The sequence below is a fragment of the Rutidosis leptorrhynchoides genome, chromosome 3 (genome assembly GCF_046630445.1).
Source record: "Rutidosis leptorrhynchoides isolate AG116_Rl617_1_P2 chromosome 3, CSIRO_AGI_Rlap_v1, whole genome shotgun sequence".
Taxonomy (NCBI): Eukaryota; Viridiplantae; Streptophyta; class Magnoliopsida; order Asterales; family Asteraceae; genus Rutidosis; species Rutidosis leptorrhynchoides.
Window position 1 is genome coordinate 311930479 of NC_092335.1, and position 8035 is coordinate 311938513.

An 8035-nucleotide genomic window follows, 5' to 3' on the forward strand; every position below is an offset into this window, starting at 1 on the left:
AGCTTTAGACACTTGAGTTTTGAAACACACATGGAAGGCTTTACTTCCGTGCAAAAACCTTTTATTCTCTTTTGATTTTATCAACTTTAAGTACATGAACCATTTTGGAAGTGGAAGACTTTACTCCCACTTGAGAATTACAAGAACAAAAGGATGACTTTACTTCATTAGGTTTTAAAACATAAGGGAAAAGACTTTACTTTCCCCAAAAATACAAGCTTTAACCAATTAAGTGTTAACGATATGTATATTGTAATGGTTAAAAACTTGTTCCAAAAAATTTATCAACATTGCAAGTTTTGCCATTTTTATAGTGCATGTGACAAGCTTTATCCAAAAAGTTCAAAATGACCCGAGATTAGATCAAATGATCTTTGTTGTCCCTATTCGGATAAACTTAGTAAACAATATTGCTTGCATGTTGTTGTACCACTTGTTAAGCCAAAATAAGGAGCCAATTGTACATGAATTTCTGATATCGCCTAAAAAGTCACGTTTTCACCTCGGTATTAAGGCCCAAAAAGAATAAAGTTCCAAACTTTATCAAGAGAATCGGAGCTAAAACAAAGATTCTAGAGCGAAAACGATGAAAGACAAGAAATCAAGTTATGATCCAGCAAATCAGCTAGCCAAATGGGCTGCCAAACGGTTTGCCAGTATGGCAAATGGCCTGCCACACGGCCAGATTAAACGGGCACAACAAACGGGCAAGGCTGGAAAATGACCCTTGCAAACGGCTTGCCAAACGGCCTACCAAATAGCCTGCCAGCCGTTTGCAGGCAAATTTTAAGTCTATTTAAAGGGTCTTTGTCATCCATTTTTACACACACTTCAATTCACTTTTTTCTCTCTCTTTCTACTATATTATTCATACTTTCAAGGTCTTCAACTCTGTGTGGGAAACCTAGTACCCGGAGAAGATTGCTGAAGATTGTATTAGGAGCGGTCTGGAGTTTGAAGTTGTCACTTTTGTATTCAAAAATCGTTTAATCTACTGGTACTTATATCCTTTATCTTTATATAATGTTTTCCATTATTATGCTTTGTGATATTGTTGCCATGATTAGCGAGTAGTTATCTTTAGTGTATGTTATGATGTAGTCAGTTATAATGCCGAAATAATATTATGGCTTGTGTATGTTGTCGAGATACTTTCCGATTATGCTTTGAACTCAATCGTTTTTCCAAATAATAGAACGTAGTTATTGGCTCTGTTATTGGGAAGTCGCGAACCCCAATTCAGAGTACACTATCTGTGTCACCCCTTGGTAAGAGAAGTATATCAGATATAACGTAAGTTTTACTGAGGCACACCGGCTGTAGTAAGTCCACCGAGCCTTGTATTCTGACTGAGGACTCCTTCATAGTGAAATATCTATCTAGACCCCTAGTACATTGTCGGTCCTAGACCATGCTAGTCACTAAGCATATAAACTTCGTACGTGCACGCTGAAGCACATCGGTTGTTGTAAGTTGTACCTTTGCTACGTAAGGCCATGGAACCCGGTCAGCGCTTATTAGTACACTTCACCATAACGCGGTCTTAAGCGTTGCACCCCGCTTGAGGGATTCTTGGTTAATTAAGGAACTGTTTGCTTAAACACATAAAGGATTGGACCTTTAGGATAAATGTATTCATGGAAGTCAAACTTGACTTGGTCATAGTGTTCTTTATGGTTGAACTCTCTTTAAGGGCCTAACTATCTTTTAAACCCAATCATTAAGTAAAACATCGAAATACATCACGTCTCTCGGATATGGTAAACCCTGTATTCCATTATGCTTAAGAAAGTTTAGACCTTTGTGGAATGTTAATACGTCACCCAACCGATTGCACGGGCGTCGGGGGTAAGGGACGTTGCTGTCTATTCAGAATCTTCAAGCCTATCGCATTAACCAGTAACATGTCTTATGACATAGGCGTTTAGGACTAGTGTAATGAATACAAGGTCACTGCCTATTCATGAGCCAGCATTCCATAATCCCGGCAAAGTAACTGACGAAATCATAGCATGTGCTTGTTTTAATCTTATCTGAATTACAAATTTTATTGCATTTACTTTACTTTATCTTTTAAGCTAGAAAACCCAAAAATTAGGTAACAAACCACTACGCATGCACCTTAGGATTATCTTAAGCTTTAAATATAGGTTCGATTCGACTGATATCTCAAAAATATGACTCTAGGTCATACTTCCCTTACTCATAATAAGTAGCAGTACGATTTAGGCCCTGCTAAATATAAATTTAAAACTATTGCTACCTCTCTTAGTAGTTGATTCTGATACCTTGCGGCCTAACGACACCGCATAAACAAAACCGTCCATTTCAGCCATATCAAGGAGGTAGTAAGTTTTTGGCGCCACTACCGGGGAACTGTATCAGATAATACTACTTTTATCAAACTCATTCATAAGTATTTAGTGGTGTCTAAGAAAGACAATTATACACGGACTTGGTTGTTGGATTTTACGAACAGTCTCCAATTATATTGGAACCAAAAGGATCTTGCCTCTCCTTAGTCGGCCTGGCACTTAGTTTGTTGAATAGTTCGTGCGAAGATCTGTTATCAAAATACCAGGAAATCAGTAGCAAGAACTAAAAACATATCTAAACTTAGGATAATTAAATTACCTTATAATTAGAATAGATTACCTTAGACTACCTTAGATTACTTTAGAATAACCTTAGATTGCTTTAGACTAAATTAGGAACTTAGCTTATATGGTTAAAATTTAAAAACAAAAAGGCATACCCAGTGTATTACCCAAACCCGATCTAGACCAGGGCCGTTGTTATTCGAACCTGATCCAGACGCAATAATCTCTAAAGCACGCAAAGAAGCACGAATCAGAAATTGAATGGCGTTACGCGTTACTTTACTAGAAAACACAAAACCCTCGATTGAAGGTCGAGGAGGACCGATCAGATTCTCAGAGATCCAAGGACACTCGTTGAGATGACCCGTAAAAAACCATCGTGTACGGATCATCAACAACAGAATCATTACAAGGTCAAACACTATATGTTGTTTAAAAACCAGTTTTGCATTCATGAAAAGATAGCGTTTTACAAAAGATAACGTGCTTCATATGAATAGAAGCATTAACATAAGTATGTGACCCAAAGGTCGTTACAAAGCCATTGTTTGAAAGTAACGTAAGTTACGAATGCAAAATAAAAGTTCCATGATTGAGACATCTCTAAGAAATGCAGCGGAAGCCTAACACAACAAGTTTGTAATGACAAGTCTATAACACAAAGATAGCAAGTCTAACAGCGGAAGCAACAACGTCTAAGCACCTGAGAAATACACGCTTAAAAGTCAACACGAATCTTGATGAGCTCTATTTTGTTTGTAATCAGTAAAGTAATGTAGACCACGGGATTTTAGTACTTCAACCAGCAGTTTAAATTAGTATTTCAAATCAGTATGAAAAGTATATGCTTAACCGTGGGCACCCGGTAACTAAACTTAACAAGTAGTGTATCACCCCCTAAAAGTGCACTTGGCGAGTGCGTTTGTCCTCGAAGTATTAAACATCTGTTGAATGCTAGCGCGACTATGTAGTGACCCGAACTTTTCCATGTTTATATATATTAACTGAGATTGATATTTATATGATTAAAAGTTTCCAACATGTTAAGCAATCAAACTTGTTAAGACTTGATTAATTGAAATAGGTTTCATATAGACAATTGACCACCCAAGTTGACCGGTGATTCACGAACGTTAAAACTTGTAAAAACTATATGATGACATATATATGGATATATATATAGTTAACATGATACTATGATAAGTAAACATATCATTAAGTATATTAACAATGAACTACATATGTAAAAACAAGACTACTAACTTAATGATTTTTAAACGAGACATATATGTAACGATTATCGTTGTAAAGACATTTAATGTATATGTATCATATTAAGAGATATTCATACATGATAATATCATGATAATATAATAATTTAAAATCTCATTTGATATTATAAACATTGGGTTAACAATATTTAACAAGACCGTTAACCTAAAGGTTTAAAAACAACACTTACATGTAACGACTAACGATGACTTAACGACTCAGTTAAAATGTATATACATGTAGTGTTTTAATATGTATTTATACACTTTTGAAAGACTTCAATACACTTATCAAAATACTTCTACTTAACAAAAATGCTTACAATTACATCCTCGTTCAGTTTCATCAACAATTCTACTCGTATGCACCCGTATTCGTACTCGTACAATACACAGCTTTTAGATGTATGTACTATTGGTATATACACTCCAATGATCAGCTCTTATCAGCCCATGTGAGTCACCTAACACATGTGGGAACCATCATTTGGCAACTAGCATGAAATATCTCATAAAATTACAAAAATATGAGTAATCATTCATGACTTATTTACATGAAAACAAAATTACATATCCTTTATATCTAATCCATACACCAACGACCAAAAACACCTACAAACACTTTCATTCTTCAATTTTCTTCATCTAATTGATCTCTCTCAAGTTCTATCTTCAAGTTCTAAGTGTTCTTCATAAATTCCAAAAGTTCTAGTTTCATAAAATCAAGAATACTTTCAAGTTTGCTAGCTCACTTCCAATCTTGTAAGGTGATCATCCAACCTCAAGAAATCTTTGTTTCTTACAGTAGGTTATCATTCTAATACAAGGTAATAATCATATTCAAACTTTGGTTCAATTTCTATAACTATAACAATCTTATTTCAAGTGATGATCTTACTTGAACTTGTTTTCGTGTCATGATTCTGCTTCAAGAACTTCGAGCCATCCAAGGATCAATTGAAGCTAGATCCATTTTTCTCTTTTCCAGTAGGTTTATTCAAGGAAATTAACGTAGTAATGATGTTCATAACATCATTCGATTCATACATATAAAGCGATCTTATTCGAAGGTTTAAACTTGTAATGACTAGAACATAGTTTAGTTAATTCTAAACTTGTTCGCAAACAAAAGTTAATCCTTCTAACTTGACTTTTAAAATCAACTAAACACATGTTCTATATCTATATGATATGCTAACTTAATGATTTAAAACCTGGAAACACGAAAAACACCGTAAAACCGGATTTACGCCGTCGTAGTAACACCGCGGGCTGTTTTGGGTTAGTTAATTAAAAACTATGATAAACTTTGATTTAAAAGTTGTTATTCTGAGAAAATGATTTTTATTATGAACATGAAACTATATCCAAAAATTATGGTTAAACTCAAAGTGGAAGTATGTTTTCTAAAATGGTCATCTAGACGTCGTTCTTTCGACTGAAATGACTACCTTTACAAAAACGACTTGTAACTTATTTTTCCGAATATAAACCTATACTTTTTCTGTTTAGATTCATAAAATAGAGTTCAATATGAAACCATAGCAATTTGATTCACTCAAAACGGATTTAAAATGAAGAAGTTATGGGTAAAATAAGATTGGATAATTTTTCTCATTTTAGCTACGTGAAAATTGGTAACAAATCTATTCCAACCATAACTTAATCAACTTGTATTGTATATTATATAATCTTGAGATACCATAGACACGTATACAATGTTTCGACCTATCATGTCGACACATCTATATATATTTCGGAACAACCATAGACACTCTATATGTGAATGTTGGAGTTAGCTATACAGGGTTGAGGTTGATTCCAAAATATATATAGTTTGAGTTGTGATCAATACTGAGATACGTATACACTGGGTCGTGGATTGATTCAAGATAATATTTATCGATTTATTTATGTACATCTAACTGTGGACAACTAGTTATAGGTTACTAACGAGGACAGCTGACTTAATAAACTTAAAACATCAAAATATATTAAAAGTGTTGTAAATATATTTTGAACATACTTTAATATATATGTATATATTGTTATAGGTTCGTGAATCAACAGTGGCCAAGTCTTACTTCCCGACGAAGTAAAAATCTGTGAAAGTGAGTTATAGTCCCACTTTTAAAATCTAATATTTTTGGGATGAGAATACATGCAGGTTTTATAAATGATTTACAAAATAGACACAAGTACGTGAAACTACATTCTATGGTTGAATTATCGAAATCGAATATGCCCCTTTTTATTAAGTCTGGTAATCTAAGAATTAGGGAACAGACACCCTAATTGACGCGAATCCTAAAGATAGATCTATTGGGCCTAACAAACCCCATCCAAAGTACCGGATGCTTTAGTACTTCGAAATTTATATCATATCCGAAGGGTGTCCCGGAATGATGGGGATATTCTTATATATGCATCTTGTTATTGTCGGTTACCAGGTGTTCACCATATGAATGATTTTTATCTCTATGTATGGGATGTGTATTGAAATATGAAATCTTGTGGTCTATTATTATGATTTGATATATATAGGTTAAACCTATAACTCACCAACATTTTTGTTGACGTTTTAAGCATGTTTATTCTCAGGTGATTATTAAGAGCTTCCGCTGTCGCATACTTAAATAAGGACGAGATTTGGAGTCCATGCTTGTATGATATTGTGTAAAAACTGCATTCAAGAAACTTATTTTGTTGTAACATATTTGTATTGTAAACCATTATGTAATGGTCGTGTGTAAACAGGATATTTTAGATTATCATTATTTGATAATCTACGTAAAGCTTTTCAAACCTTTATTGATGAAATAAAGGTTATGGTTTGTTTTAAAATGAATGCAGTCTTTGAAAAACGTCTCATATAGAGGTCAAAACCTCGCAACGAAATCAATTAATATGGAACGTTTTTAATCAATAAGAACGGGACATTTCAGTTGGTATCCGAGCGTTGGTCTTAGAGAACCAGAAAATTTGCATTAGTGTGTCTTATCGAGTTTGTTAGGATGCATTAGTGAGTCTGGACTTCGACCGTGTTTTCTTTAAAAATGATTGCTTAACATTTTTGTTGGAAACTATATATTTTTAACATATGAATATTATGTGATATATTAATCTCTTAACGTGTTTGATATTATGTGATAGATGTCTACCTCTAGAACAAGTCCCATTGACTCACCTAATAATAATGAAGAGTCAAATGTAAATTGGAATGATTTGTGGACTGATTCACAAGTTCTCGAAGAGGAACCGGAAGAAGAGTCGGAACCGGAAGAAGAATCGGAACCGGATGAAGAAATAGAACCGGTGGGGTAAATAATAAAACGGTTAAGTAAAAGAAAATCCTCAACCAACCGACCAAAGTTAATTATGGTCAATGGTGTTTCCGCCAAGGAAGCAAAATATTGGGAGGATTACCAATTCTCCGATGAATCGGATTCCGACGAGAATTCCGATGATGTTATAGAAATTACCCCAACTGAATTTAAAAAGGCAAAAGAAAATAATAAGGGAAAGGGCATAAAAATAGAGAAATCTAATTCCAACCCCGATGAACTTTATATGTATCGTCAACCCCCGAAGTCCTTAAGTTGTAACAATGACCCGGGAACCTCTAAACCACCAGGTTTTTCTAAACCAATGTGGATAACGACGGCTCGTATTAGGGGAAAATCATATATCCCTAGAAACTTGGCAAAACGAACCAAAACCGAAGAAGAAGAAACAAGCGAGTCGGAATAAGATAGTTGTATTCATGTGGTGTAATATATGTAATGTAGTGTGCTTATGCTTTATGATATATGTAAAAATTGCTTGTATTAATAAGTATTTTTTTTTATGAATCTAACTCTTGTCTATTTTACAGTATAAAAACGCAAAATGGATAGACAACCCAATATTTTAAGAGACCTACCCGGAGACATGATTGATGAAATCTTGTCTAGAGTCGGTCAGAATTCCTCGGCACAACTATTTAAGGCGAGATCAGTTTGTAAGACATTCGAAGAACGTTCCAAGAATGTCTTGGTTTATAAGAGACTTTCGTTTGAAAGATGGGGGATATCACATTGGGAAACCCATAAGTTACGATGTGTTTACTTTGACGCATATATTGCGGGGAACCCAAATGCTATTTTACGCAATGGGTTAAGAAAT